The sequence below is a fragment of the Dermacentor albipictus genome, chromosome 1, assembly GCF_038994185.2.
Source record: "Dermacentor albipictus isolate Rhodes 1998 colony chromosome 1, USDA_Dalb.pri_finalv2, whole genome shotgun sequence".
Lineage (NCBI taxonomy): Eukaryota > Metazoa > Arthropoda > Arachnida > Ixodida > Ixodidae > Dermacentor > Dermacentor albipictus.
This window is the reverse complement of record NC_091821.1, coordinates 38,388,074-38,401,987: the sequence shown is the minus strand read 5'-3', so window position 1 is coordinate 38,401,987 and position 13,914 is coordinate 38,388,074. Positions and strand designations below refer to the sequence as shown.

General features: G+C 47.3%; 1 protein-coding gene across 1 annotated transcript in view; it reads left to right on the top strand.

The window, feature by feature from the left end:
• Nucleotides 1–295: 295 nt before the first annotated feature.
• The window catches only part of LOC135901078 (uncharacterized), an 80,087-nt gene continuing 66,468 nt past the window's right edge, over nt 296–13,914 (top strand). Inside the window, exon 1 of the mRNA XM_065430754.2 lies at nt 296–369. The gene's annotated coding sequence lies outside the window, so the exon portion shown is untranslated. The remainder of the gene's footprint in view (nt 370–13,914) is intronic.

Below are 13,914 nucleotides of genomic sequence, written 5' to 3'. Positions count from 1 at the left end.
TTCACAGGAAGCAATCTTCGCACCGATCATACCGTTTTAGAATACATTTCTGGTGGTGTTCTTGGGGAAAACAAATACCAAAGAGTAGAATACGCGCGGGGCGTAGGATGAGCAGCAACCTATTGCCGCTGCCTTTGACTCTGAACAGCTTTCATTTTCTTGGTGGTGTTAAACTTGGACGGACGCCGCAGCAAAATGGCCCCGGATGAATTTCGGTCACGTGAGGTTCTTTACAGTGCACGTCAACCTAAGTACATAAGCAAGTTTTGCATCCTGCCTCTTTAATAGGAACGCAGCAGCACAGCTGCGAGAATCGAACCCACCAGCTCGTGCTGATCAGCAGAACACCACAACAATTGATCTCTGGAGGTGAGCACCGCCCCGCGTTATCAATTCAACTTCACACCATTTCATTATGTCATTTTTCATAAGGGTGTGCGCCGTCTTACTTCGCCTACTAGCCCATCAAAGTGCTCCGCACTCTTAGTGGGAAGCTGAAGCGTGTGAAGCATATGAGTGTGCGGTTCGAGCTTCACGCTCACGTGGGAGAACCATACGCAAGTTAGTTTTTACATTCATACCATAGCGTGCATAAGAAGTCGCAGTGCCGGATTGAATCACCGCGGACGTCAGCTCGGTCTCTTCTTGTTCAATGTTCGGCTGAGCGAAGAAAAGAAAAGAAAAATAAAGTAAACAATTGCAGTATAATGCTCGGAACCACTATTTGCATTCACTCAATCATACTGCGTCCGAGATTTGCGATGCGTCAACGTTTTGGCTGCTGAATCTTAAAAAACAATCGCAATGTTCGTTCGATAGCTGCCGAGAAAATCAATCTCAACCCTTCCCGTTCACTTTTCCTTAAGGCCATCAGCTGCCTCACCCACGCTGTCTGCTTGAATTTGTGAACGGAAGAATGCCGAGACAGATCACACCGAGCTTCCGAGCTAAATAATTACAAGATAAAAACAAATAACTGAATACGCTACATTTAAAAAAAAAGGATTGTAAGGATAACTCCTGGCAGCACTCTTCTAAGATTTTCCTGTCACGCTATGCTTTCTTTTTCTTTCTTTTTTTTCAAATTCGTTGTTGCCTTCTTTTTCTACTATTAAAATGAAACCAGAAAAAAAAAAGAATGAAATTGCTGCCCGAAGTTCATGGGCGGGAACTGCTCCCTGCCGCGCGCCATGCCAATGTAAATCTTTGAAACAAATTCCATAAAGAGCACTGTGTTGCCGATTTCCAACTCGTTGGTCCCGAAGAGTTTCCTTTCGTGGCTTAAAAGATTTCGACCGTGATTGTGCGGCTCTTTTTTGCATAAATACACAAGAGAGTAGAAAATGGATTCGAAACGTTGATCTTCCCGCCACGTCCTCTGCTCCTAAAAGAAATAATAACAGTAATGGAGAGAAAATAATTTTTCAAACCTTTCACACGCACGCAAGGATCGCGCAACTCATTGATGGCTGAACTGTACTGTTCATCTACGCCAAGTGCATGCATCTTCTATACATTTTTTTCAGTAGCGACCACATGGGAATTAGACAACGAAAGCATGCTCGGCAAAACTCTCAAGAAGGCTCAAACAGGGGGCTTCAAAAATAAGCACTTGAAACATCATTTTTCTTGCTGCTGCTTCTTTTGTTCTTGTTTCTCAAAAATTTTGAGCTCTGATCCTGCTTAGCATAAATATAAATCAGAATCGGTAAACGAAAGGTGGCCAGAGATGACGCAGGGTTTTTGCGAACGCGTTTTTCAAATGAAGCGCCTTTTCATTCTTTTGTGGACAGGCGCTTCGAAGCAAGTGTCGGGCACATTGCGACTGCATCGCACTTCGTCGAACGTACGCGTTTAGTGCCAGCAAGGAGGAACGCGTGTTGTACGCGCGGTTGGAAACTATTGCAAATGCAGCACACTTCCGTTAAGACGAACTCGAAGGAACCGAGAAATTATGTTCGTCTTATCAGGGGAATTCGTCCTAACAGAAGGGACTAATATTAAAGAAAGTTCCCTATTCTAGGTACACCCAAATATTAAAATCAAGAGATACGCGCAAAAAAACTCAAAGCCTTGTTTTTATGCACTTGGACCATTCTGTAATTTTTGGTTGCCGGTACTTTGCATATAGGAGTGCTATTCTCAAAGGCTGACATTTCACGTACTTTACTCAAAACGAAAAACGACTTCAATGCCCTCATCTTGAAAAAAAAAAAACACTGAGGTATTTAGGGAATGAACTGCTGCATCACTTGTGAGCGCCACTTGTTCTTGTGTCTCGTTCATACTGTCCTCCTCACTGTAACTTTGAGTTTGCAAATGCTCCTCGAGGACTTCTCGTGGTAGTAGCCCTTAAGGTTTTCACATCATATTTGAGACTGGCGTGATTGCTTTTGCCGAAAGAGCCACCATTTGCTTGTCGTGGTCATACGAGGCCTGTTTTTTAGCAGGGAAAGCTGCGCAGCCGAGTTGGTAACGGCTGCGGAAGGTTGGCTTAGCCGAACGGGCGATGCGTGTTAAGCACATATTTTTTTTTTTTTTTGCATTGCATCTATGGGAGGCCAACAAAACGCTCTCACATTTCAAGTTTGGCCTATCCGAATATTCTGCTTAAACAGCTTCGTGTTAAGGAAAGTTCAACGGACTTTCGCGATGACGGAGCATAACGTGCTATTGGCGTATAGAACTGCGCGTGAGCTCAAACTTGTTGAAATGAGAGAAGCTAACATGCGACAAGTACCATTTCACGCACACCTTCCCAAAGGAATGGGCATTAATCCCTAGAACTGCTTTCCGTGGTATAGGGAACCCAAGCTCAAGTTTGGGCGCGCGACGACAGCGCGCACTGCTGCCCCGGCGAGCGAGCAGTGCAAAACTGGGGATAGACGGCGCCCGCGCCGCCAGGCGCAACCAGTTTGCAGGCGGCCACTGCACGTGCGCGCCCGCGCTATTCAGTCGAGCCGGGGCACTGGCGCGTCGCGCCGCCAGCTGGGAACGTTGTCAAAAGGCTTTTTGCGCGAATTTGACTTTCCACAATGGCAAAAGCGGCCCCGCCGAAGCGAAAGCGCGGTCCGAAGTACTGCTGTGTCGTGGGCTGGTGTGTCGTAACGAGCCCCTAATTATCGTACCTTTAGTGCTGGCACAGTTACTTCACTGAAGCAGTGCATTCTACAGCATGAATGTTTTTCTAACTCATTTGGGAAAAGGTCCGAGACATCTTGTTCCAGGCATCTCTTTGGCTTTCCGCTTGGCTTGCCCCATTTCTGTGGGTCGCTGATGCATGAATTTACTTCTTTATTGTTGAGGTAAATGCACAGCGCAGCTGCGTGCTTGCACTGAGCCGTAATGCCAGCTTTGCAGGTGCATCTCCTTCTCGAAAGCAACAATTCCTATTTTCATGGCACGACCACTGCAGCTATGAAAGAATGAAAATAAGGGTGAGACAGTGAAGCCATTTGCCGCTACTTTTCAAATGCAGCTGCCTTCCAAACTTGCCTCTACAAATATTCAGCAACATGGCGTGGTGGGCATTTCCAAAGCTAACTCCAAGTTTGCACCGTTGCCCTATAAAGCGAAAATAAAGGCAACATGATATGCTTACGTTTACTAATATAAACATTCAGCACATTGTTTCGAGTGTGCGTTCACTAGCGCGCTAATTACGCGAGCGCATCACGCGCACGATACCATATCGCGCCTTTAATTCTGCATCACTCACACTGAACCGCGTTCGCGCTGCAGGTTTTATGCGCCTGTGAAGCCGATACTTTCACAAAACTCGAGTGCAGGCATGACGCGACCGGCGAAATCAACGAGGTGAGCAGTTCAACTAGCTTCGCAATGCTTAAATTTCAGCTGCCTCGTCACCAAGTCAGTGGGTGATCCTCCAACGGGCGAAGCACAACTGTTGTATCTTCCCAGGCTTTTCAGTGGGATGCCATGGCCGTACAATTATTTTTTTTTAGCACGCCGCAAACGTTCGACCCCGACAGTAGACGACAACTGTAAGGCTGCCATATCAAAACAACTAAAGCATACGCTTCATATTCGACAACGAAAAACATCGAGAGTGTGCGGCTTCATTTCGCAGTGTGTATAGACAATCAGTATTTTTAACATATGACAGAATGACCCTCCCCTCGAGGTACACGTCGTACACGATGTTGTCGCTCACTTGGGAAATACATTTTGCATTGAGCTGTGCCTCGTTGCCGTTGATTGTCTGCTCCATAGAGTTTACGTGACTGACGAGCTTTTCTCCTTTTAACAAGTTGGCTTTCCTAAAATAGCTGGCCGATCTTTTTAAGCCGTACTGAAGGCGATACATTGTGACGCGCCGCACGTGCAAAGCGAGGAGAGGGCCCTGCACGTGCACAAAAAGCGAGCGGCTGCAGCGCGGCGCAGCAGAAATGCGCAGTGGATATTCCCAGTTTCGACTTTTTCTGCCACAGACGGCGCTACCCGTCAGGAGCAGTGGCGCCGCTCGCGGTGCTTGGGTAGCCTATTGGGCCTTAGCATGCGATCCTGCAAGCCTAAGAAATTCAACTAGTCTACGCACCAATGGGCAAAGAAAAGTTGAACAGCTTTCCTCTGCCAGATCAGTGCGTTGGAAAAAGTGACCATGGTGCAAGTGCGAACTAACAGGAAAAAGAAAGCAAGAAACAAACAAAAACTAAAAAAAAGAGAAAGAAAAAATAAGGAGCTGCAGCCGTGAGCGTACCTCAAAGCACACGGGCTGCGGCAGGTGAGGTCCCCATATGTGATGACATTGAGCCGGTTCCTAGCCCCGCACAAGAGGTGTTGCGTGGAATCGTAGCTTCCTCCAGGGAAAACCGTAGCAAACGTGTTTCGAGACCGGAAGTGACACCTCTCGCGAACGGACCTACTGCTTTACATCGACGCTTCGCAGTTACTCTCTGTATGCGTTGTAAGTCACGTGCATTGTCTAAGGGTCACGTATAACGTAGAACCCCTACACACACCCTGCAGTGACTCGGGAGTGATAAAATGGTAATGACTCGTAACATGTATATGAGGATGCACTATTCACAAATAGGTTCTACAATACGCACTGTGTGTACCGCTGCAAACCTGTGTGAATTGCGACGAAATTCTAGTGTTACGTGTTACGACAGACGATGTCCAGTACATCGACGGACATGTAACAAGATATGAGCCAAATAACCGTCATCCTAGTAAACAAACAAAGAAACAAGCAAACGGTTAAACAAACAGATTGTGCAGATCCAACCAACATGTTGGAATCTGAGAAGATGCCGTGAAGCGGATAAAGAAATGCCATGCAAATGAATATACGAGTATTCTGCACAGCGTTTCGCACCATAGTCATTACCTCTTAGGGCCGATTTAGATTCGAGCCGCCCATCGCCGCAAGCCGCACCGCACGCGTGCGGTCGCGCGAAAGGTTGCACGTATCAAACACATGTGCACAAATTTTGGTTTACAATGTGTAAGGTATACGCTGTGCACACAGTGTAAATGGTAATTTGTGCACAAGTGCTGGATACGTGCAATTTTTCACGCGACCGCAAGCGTGCGGTCGCGCGAAAGATTGCACGTATCAAACACTTGTGCACAGATCTCGGTTTACAATGTGTAAGGTGTACACTGTGCACACAGTGTAAATGGTAATTTGTGCGCCAGTGTTTGATACGTGCAATATTTCGCGCGACCGCACGCGTGCGGTGCGGCTTGCGGCGATGGGCGGCTCGAGCGTTAATCGGCCCTTAAGCAGTGAAGACGGCAAGGCGCGGAGGCACCCCCCTCCCCGGGACCCACGTTACCGCGCATTCTACTATCTCCAGGATTGGCCCCCTTTGCTATAGCGGTGTATGCAGGGTCGGCGCGCTGATCCTAGAGATAATGCATTAGTAAACTACACTTTACTTGGCGAAAGACCGACCAAGGGCGTGCGCCAAACCCCAACTCTTAGGAAGTAGGTATACAAACGTTTACTTTATTAAATTAATGGTGCTCTTGATCACGTAAATTTGTGACAATGAGGATGTTTAAGAATCATTTGTTTTGGCCCTGCGTAATTCCGTAGAAAGCAAAGCCAGCAGGTAAGACGCCTGTAAGACTAGCAAAGATGGTAGTGCTGTCCTGCGTGTGAGCTATACGGCAGAACAGCAGCAACCAGCAGGCCAAGGTGCAGAAAGTCCGGGAGGGTTCTCAAGAAAAGCTTGGCTTTAAATGACACAGCATGAAGTGACAACGCCCACATTTAACTAGCTTGAATAAAGCTGTTGCGAAGCCGCGGCTTGGCTCTTTTACGCCGCTTGCCGCAACGCCATAACCACAGCTCCTCAACTTTGAGATATTCGCGCGTCTATAAGCTTCACTCGGTAATTGGCAAAACGAAAAGGCTTTTTAGCTTGCTGCCTACACAGGTGTACCTAGCACACTTCTCAAAGCTGAACATATAAGCGTGGGCTCGTGAGCATCAGATAGATGCCTGTGCGCACGTGAGTGCGCGTTCGTGAATTGTCGTCAAGTATTGGGTAAAAAGAATGCATTGATGCCGTTTTCTGGACGTCCGGCAACAAACAAAAATGTCCATCTTGACCCGAGCATCGCGCTGTTACTATTACGACATTACAACATTACGTTGCAGCAGCCACAGCTGAACAATAAACAAACGTAATCGTTTACTGAGACCTGACTGCCCCCGTACGAGCATAACTATCTTATAGCAGAGTGTTGATTTGGGCTGGTTGGCAAATTTCGTCGAACAGCAGATTTTTGGAAAGGCGCGACACAAGACCAAGAAAATAGGCACACGACAGAGCGCTGTTCGGGCCTCAGCGCTCTGTCCTGTGCCTATTTTCATCATCCTGCGTCGCACTGCTAAAAACAAATCTCCTCTTTGAGAATCATCTTGCCATGTGCGGCTTACTCACACACGGATCGTTCGGCGTGGCCGTTGCACACCGCGCGATGTACGACCCAGATTGCCGCGATGGAAGGCGCTAATGCACATCGACAATAGCTCAATGTTCCCTCTGCTTTCGTTCGGCTTGGCTACGTGCTACGCAGCCTGGACACTACTGCCACTGCTCTTAATCATTCTCTTCGTTTGCTTGCTACACAAAGACATTTTCTGCTCACTGAACGCACCATTTACAGGTAGTCTATAGAGATGTACATAATAATGATGATGTGAATACTTAGTCTAAGTGAACATCGAGTTTAGTTAATTTGTGTAACAATAATCTGGTCGCCGGTGTGAGGGAATTGAGGGCCACAGCATTTGTAACGTTGTAAACGAGTTGTAGCAGTCATCATTCAACGTCACGTTACACGGCCGAGCGTGCGCGCTTTTAGAGGAACAGAGGGAGGGAGAGATCAGATAACGAATCGGACCCATCCCGGCGTAACGGTCGATTCGTTTACACCTCAAATGCTTGTTCAATTAATACTTTGCCAGACAACAGCTCGCACGCGGACGTATTACGACAACTAGTCGTACTCCACTTGCACAAGGGCATAACATCAATATCTTAGTGATTTTACAACTTGGCAATCTTTTGTATCTCATTTCTGACGCTGAAGTGTGTCCCTGCGCGCTACGCAAACTTCATCGTTTCGTAACAAACAATTCTGTCACAATATCGTCGTAGACTACGGCCATAGAGTCAGTGGCAAAACAGAAACTTGGCACCCGGTCTTGGTGCGCTTATAGCCTTCTTGTAAGGGACAGATAACGACGATGGCTGAATGTTGCCTGAATAGGCCTGTTGTTCTGCTTTTTCTTTGTCTTGAAGAAACAGTAGAGGCATAAAAAAATGATATAGCCTGTAAGTTCATAAAGATTATATTGACGAAAACCCGTTGGTTTAGTATTGTGAATGTCCATCATCCTCGTTATCAAAGGACAAGACCGCAAGAAAAAGGGTATACGAGATTGGGCAGCTCCGTAATGCTTTCCATGACTTTACGGATGTCTGGCAAATAACCCCCTTTTTTTTTGTCGCCCATCTTTTCATCGTCTCCAAGCAAGCGTAGAAGCACGCGGGAGTCACACAAGGGCCGCACCAACAAGAGAAAGAAAGAGCAAGAAAGGGTAACTAAGTACGATACAACTCCAACACCCCCGCCGAGAGCTGTGGCAGGGTTATGGAAAGGGCCGGTCTTTTCGGAACCGCTTCCCCAAAACATTTGCCGCTTCCTGCTCGCTCGTGTCTAGCGGAGCAGACAATGGTCAAGCCTGCCAAACCCCGTCGATCGGCAGCGAAGCGACGACAAAAGGGCCGAACAGAATCGCCCACAAACAAAAGAAGTCGGGTAAAAGTATCACGCCACTGGGAAATGAGCCTTTGCCTCCCAATGCTCTGTCGCCAGCAATCCCCCCTCCCCCCGCGCACGGCTACCCCGCCCCAAAATTCACATCCCCTTCTGCCCTCCTCGTACCTTGCAGGGCCTTCATCTGCTTGCTGCACAGCAAAATAGAGGCGACATGCAGAGAGAACGCTGTCCAGCCCCACGGCATCATGCTCGAAGCTACTTCCGGCTGTCCGGCAGCTTCCGGCCGCCGTCAGGGTCCTTTTTCCACCGAAAGGGAAGCAGCAACGCGCTCATCACCGAATCCCTCTGTGACAGCGACATGCTTGCGCTAACAGCAGCGGCGGCAACAGCAGCAGCGGCCAAGCAGTTAGCAGGCCAGACGATGATATTGTCGGCGGCGAAGCGGATGGCAATCACTTCAGCCTGGCTGTTGAAAACGCAAGGGGCAGATGAGACACTCACAAAATATGAGGCGAGAGGAGGAGTTAAAGGAAAGGGCGGGGAAGAACAGACTATGTCCGGGAAATAGCGTCTTCATACAGCGGTAAACTTGGCGACGTATATACCCAGACTGTCTGCCAGTAAAGTCAGTGAAATCAGAGAATGCGTTTCGAAGCACGACGCAAGCAATAAAGGCAAGTTCGCAACACCAATCGTCTTGATGGAATACAGAACCAAAAAAAAAAAAACTCTTTTGTCGAATGGACGGCGCATTACCGCAGCTTCTGAACGCAGCACTCGGCTGGAAAACAAGACTGAGACACCGAGAAGAACGACAACGCCATCGCTTCGAAGTTCCGGTGCCGAACCAAAAAGAAAGGACATTTTCGCCGCCTCCCTAGCGTTGTCACAGATATATATATATTTATATATATAAGACGTGCACACGCGGCTCCAGATTTACTTGACAACTACGTCCATTTAGTTTCTTCTGGTCTTGGTAGAACTCTTCCGCATACGTGCAGTAGCGGCTTGCACATAGAATAACAATTGACGGGAAGTTCATAGTTGACCGTTTTCCTTGTTACAATATACGTGTGCACATTTAGACTGACATCTAAGCATGATGTCTCATAGTCAGTGACTGTTCCGGCGCCTACCTTGCAGTTAAGTGCAAATGGAATGATGAAATTTTACGAAAATGAAGACATACCATTGAAAGAAGTTAGCTATTACAAAGTCTTATGGTAACTAGTGCAAGTGCTAATGACACGAAGAAATATTACACAGTGCTTAATGCTAATTTTGACTGAAAGTAAGGAGTATACCGCGAAACAAAGAAAAATAGGAAGCCAGAGCAAGCATCAATTGTAAAGTACATCCTGCCAACGACAACAGTCTGAATTGGAAAGGTTCCGTTCTTTATTATTATTATTATTATTATTATTATTATTATTATTATTATTATTATTATTACTTGGTGCGCTAGAAATAAGCTGGCCATAAACGCATCAAAAACGAAAATTCTAAGCTTCACGTGCTGGAAGACTAAGAGAATCTTATTGTAGCGTTAAAGACATTCTCATGCCGAGAGCTCAGCGAACAAAGGACCTTGGAGTGTATTTTGATAGCTCTCGGAGTTTCTAGCCTCACGCTCAACAGACGAGGCAGCGTGCACTCCGAACGCTCGGGACAGTATGTCGGGCGAAGAGAGACTTCAAACAACCTGGGCCATTTGTAACTTTATATAAGATCACATGGCTTACAGTTCTTCAGTACGCTTCCGTCGTATTGGGCGGCACTTGTAGGTCGAATTATGAACTTCTCGAAAGTGTGCAAGAAAAGTCCACATCTCTATTTAAACATCGACTCTGTCAAAAGTTTTTCGTCTCCATAGAGCTAACACAGACACTCACGTTACTTACCCTCACCAGTAGGCGCAGCAAATCGGATGTTCTTCTTCTCCACAAAGTATTACATGGAAGAATCTGCTGCTCACACTCGCTTTCTAGTGTGCGCTATTACATTCCGCAGAAAAGCACAAGGAAACAGCGCGCCTTTCAGCCTTCCGATTTTTGTGATCCTCTATCTAGAGTGCAGGCGACATAAATGGTGTTTTCTTTAGCTGCAACAAATTTTAAAAATGAGTAAAATATAAATTACGGTAACGTCATGTTTACCATTCGAGTGTACGGATAGACAGCCTCTGGATACAAAGCAATTCTCGCAATTACGTGTGTAATTAGCATTACGGCAATTAAATTTCTAATTATCAATAAGTGGCTCCAGCAAAGGAGTACTTTGGGGCCCGTCCTCAACACTATCTATCCCAACGCTTAAATTTTTAATCGCGGATTTTATATGACAGCTATGCGAACAATTAGTTCTTCTTGGCAGACTCCTTGAAACCGAAACTGGCTCGAAAAAAGATCGTCTGTGCCGTCGATGTCGCCAGATCCCCTCCACCCCCTCCACCTGTCTTCACGTCTCCGAGGTCACCACCGGTCCGGCCCACGAGCAGCTTGCGTTACCTCTTTGCAGTCTGCGGCGTTGGCCTAGCACTTCAATGCCGGCAGTCCGCCAAATTTACTGGCGACAAGGGTTATTGGAGATCGACGGGAAATCCCTTCATCCTGCAAAAGACATCAAGTAGGCGCATAATAATGATGATTATAACGATGGAGATGATTACGAGGATGACTAAGAGCAATAGCATGACATTCGAGGGTGCGTGAATATTCCGAGACGGCTTCGAATACGAATCGAACGTATTTCATTCAACATATCGCTCTTCGATGTTCAAATTAAATCAACTTCTTATTTTTCAGAAAGAGAAAGATAGAGAGAAAGATGAAGAGGAAAGGCAGGGAGGTCAACCAGATATTAGTCTCCGGTTTGCTACCCTACACTGGGGTTGGGAGATAGGGGTTAGAAAGAGTATAGAGAGGAAAAGAAAGAGACACACACGCAGGGCGTTCCAGTTAGAGTCGTTCACAAAGGCCGGTAAATTGCAAATCCGTGCTACGTCAGTTCTAGAAAGTGGTGTTGGTACGTGGTGGTCCTCAGTATGGGCTGAACGGGCAGCTTTATCGGCCCGTTCAATGTCAGTAATCCCGCAGTGACTTGCAAGCCATTGGAAAGTTATTTCATGGCCTGCATCATTTATATGGTGCACCGTCTTTGAAATCTGAAGTACTAGCTGTTCGTGCGGTCCGCGTTGTAAAGGTGACCGAAGAGACTGCAGTGCCGCCTTTGAATCGCAGAAGATCGTCCACTCGTGCGGCGGTTGATCAACGATGTAATGAACGGCGGTGAAGAGAGAGCGCTGCGAGCTCTGCTGCCGTCGATGCTGTCGTATGAGACGTATTAAATTTGATGGTTGTAACTTTTGCTGGTATCACGATTGCGGCAGCGAACTGTTTGGCAGTACAGATCCATCAATGTAGATATGCGTAGAGTCACAGTAGTTCTCGTAGAAAAGTAGTAACGTGAGCTGTTTAAGGGCTGGTGATGATAGATCAACTTTTTCCTTGATGCCAGGTATTGTCAGGTTGATTTTTGGCTGAGTGAGGCACCATGGAGGAATCGAAGGTCTCGCAGTCGTAGTGAAACAAGCTGGCAATGATTCACAATGTGCGGTTATCGTTTGGCTGAAAAAGGTGTGTGGTCTGTCCGCTGGTAGAGAGGCTAATTGGTGGCGAGGAGCCCTGGCAAGGTGTCTTTTATGGGTGCTCAGCGCTTCAATTTCAATGCGGGTCTTGACAAGGTGGTCTCTAGCGATTGATATAGTCACCACTGTTGATGCACACGGAGGCAGGCCTAGACAGATCCGGAGCGCTTGAGCCTGAATACATTGTATTGTGCGTAGATTCGTTTTGCCTGTGTTGGTTATTACTGGCAAGCTGTACCGCAGAAAGACGAGAAAAAGCACCCTGTATAGTTGTAGCATAGCACTTGCCGACATCCCCCAAGTCTTGCCAGTGAAAAACTTGAACAGCTGGTAGATGCCTGTTAAGCGTTTTTTCCCGTATGATACGCGAAGGCTCCACGACAAGTTCCTGTCGATTATGATACCTAGAAACTTGTAAGATCGAACATATGGCATTCTTTGGCCATCTATCATTACGCTGTAGTTTGTCATGGGTTTGTGCGTAAATGGCACTAGTACGCACTTCTCGGAGGAAATTTCCAGGACTCGATTACGGAGGTATCAGTTTGGGTGGCAGCTCTCTGAATTCTTGCTCGCAGCTGTAGGCGTGTTACAGCAGACGTCCATATGCAGATGTCATCCGCGGACATTGATAGCCTGACTGTGCTTGGCACATGCTCAAGGAGAGCAATTCGGGTTAGAATAAATAACACAGGGCTAAGTACACCGCCCTTCGATCGCTGTGGTAGCTATAATGTAGAGAAGTATGGACTTCTTCGGTGCTTAAAAAAAGGATCGTATGGAGAGATCCATGGAGAGCTGCGTATCCATTGAAACATCCCACCACCCACTCCTACCTCTTCGAGAGCAAACCGAATGGCGTCATGCGTAACGTTGTCATACGCCCCTTTGACGTCGAGGAACAAAGCAGCGCAGAGACGCTTACGGCATTTCTCATGCTGAACGTAGGTGACCAGGTCGACAACGTTATCGATCGATGATCGACCACGTCAAAAGGCCGCCATGGCATCCGGGTAGGTGTCGTGATACTCCAAGTACCACTCCAGGTATCCTAGGACCATCCTCTCCATTACTTTGCCCACACAACTTGTCAAAGCGATAGCGCGATATGATGAGAGTTCCAACAGTGTCTTGCCAGGCTTCAGCAGTGAAACAAAGCGTCTCGTCTTCCAGCTTATGGGTAGCGTGCGATCTCTTCAAGATTCATTGTACAGTTTAAGGAGAAGAACTCTCGCTCGCTCACCCAGGTCCCACAGAGCTAGGTAGGAAATTTCATCAGGTCCTGGCGCTTATGTACGGCAACATAAGCTAATGCTGCCTTAGGTTCGTGGATTGAGAATGTTAGATCCATGCGGTGATCACGTTGTGGCGGACAACTGCTCGAAGGCGGTGGAATGTTGAAAGCTGCGAGTCGGCCGGATAATCCGGCGCAGAAGTCCTCTGCCACGTCAATCTCCAGTCGCTTTTGAGAGAGGGCTAGCGTCTAGAATGGGAACCGTTGTACGGGGGTGTACGGATACCTCGCACCGTACTCCATAGTTGCGATAAAGGATTGCGTGGATCTAGTGACTCACAGAAGGCAGGCCAACGTTGCGATTCGAGCTTGTCTAACCGGCGCTGGATCTTCTTTTGCGTGTGTCTGGCGGACCACCAGACGCAGGCAAAAGAAGAAAAAGAGAAAGGGTTCGCTGGTAACGGACGGTTGCCAGCAAACAGCCCATTGCCTTTGTGCGTCAGTACCTTCGTTCAGCACGTCGTCGGGTCGCTCAAAGTCGTTCTAGTTCCACATCAAATTCCATCAGTTTCGAAGAGCATGTGAGAGTACGCGTAGTGTCTTGGACCGCACTCTTGATTGCCTCTTTCAAGTCGAAAGATGTTCTGACTTCCTAGTGTTCTTCCATGACAGACTGAAATTTAGTCCAGTCCACTCTTTGGATCGTATCCCGTATTTTGGAAGAAGACAATCCTCTGAACATGACGTACGTGGGGATATGGTCGCT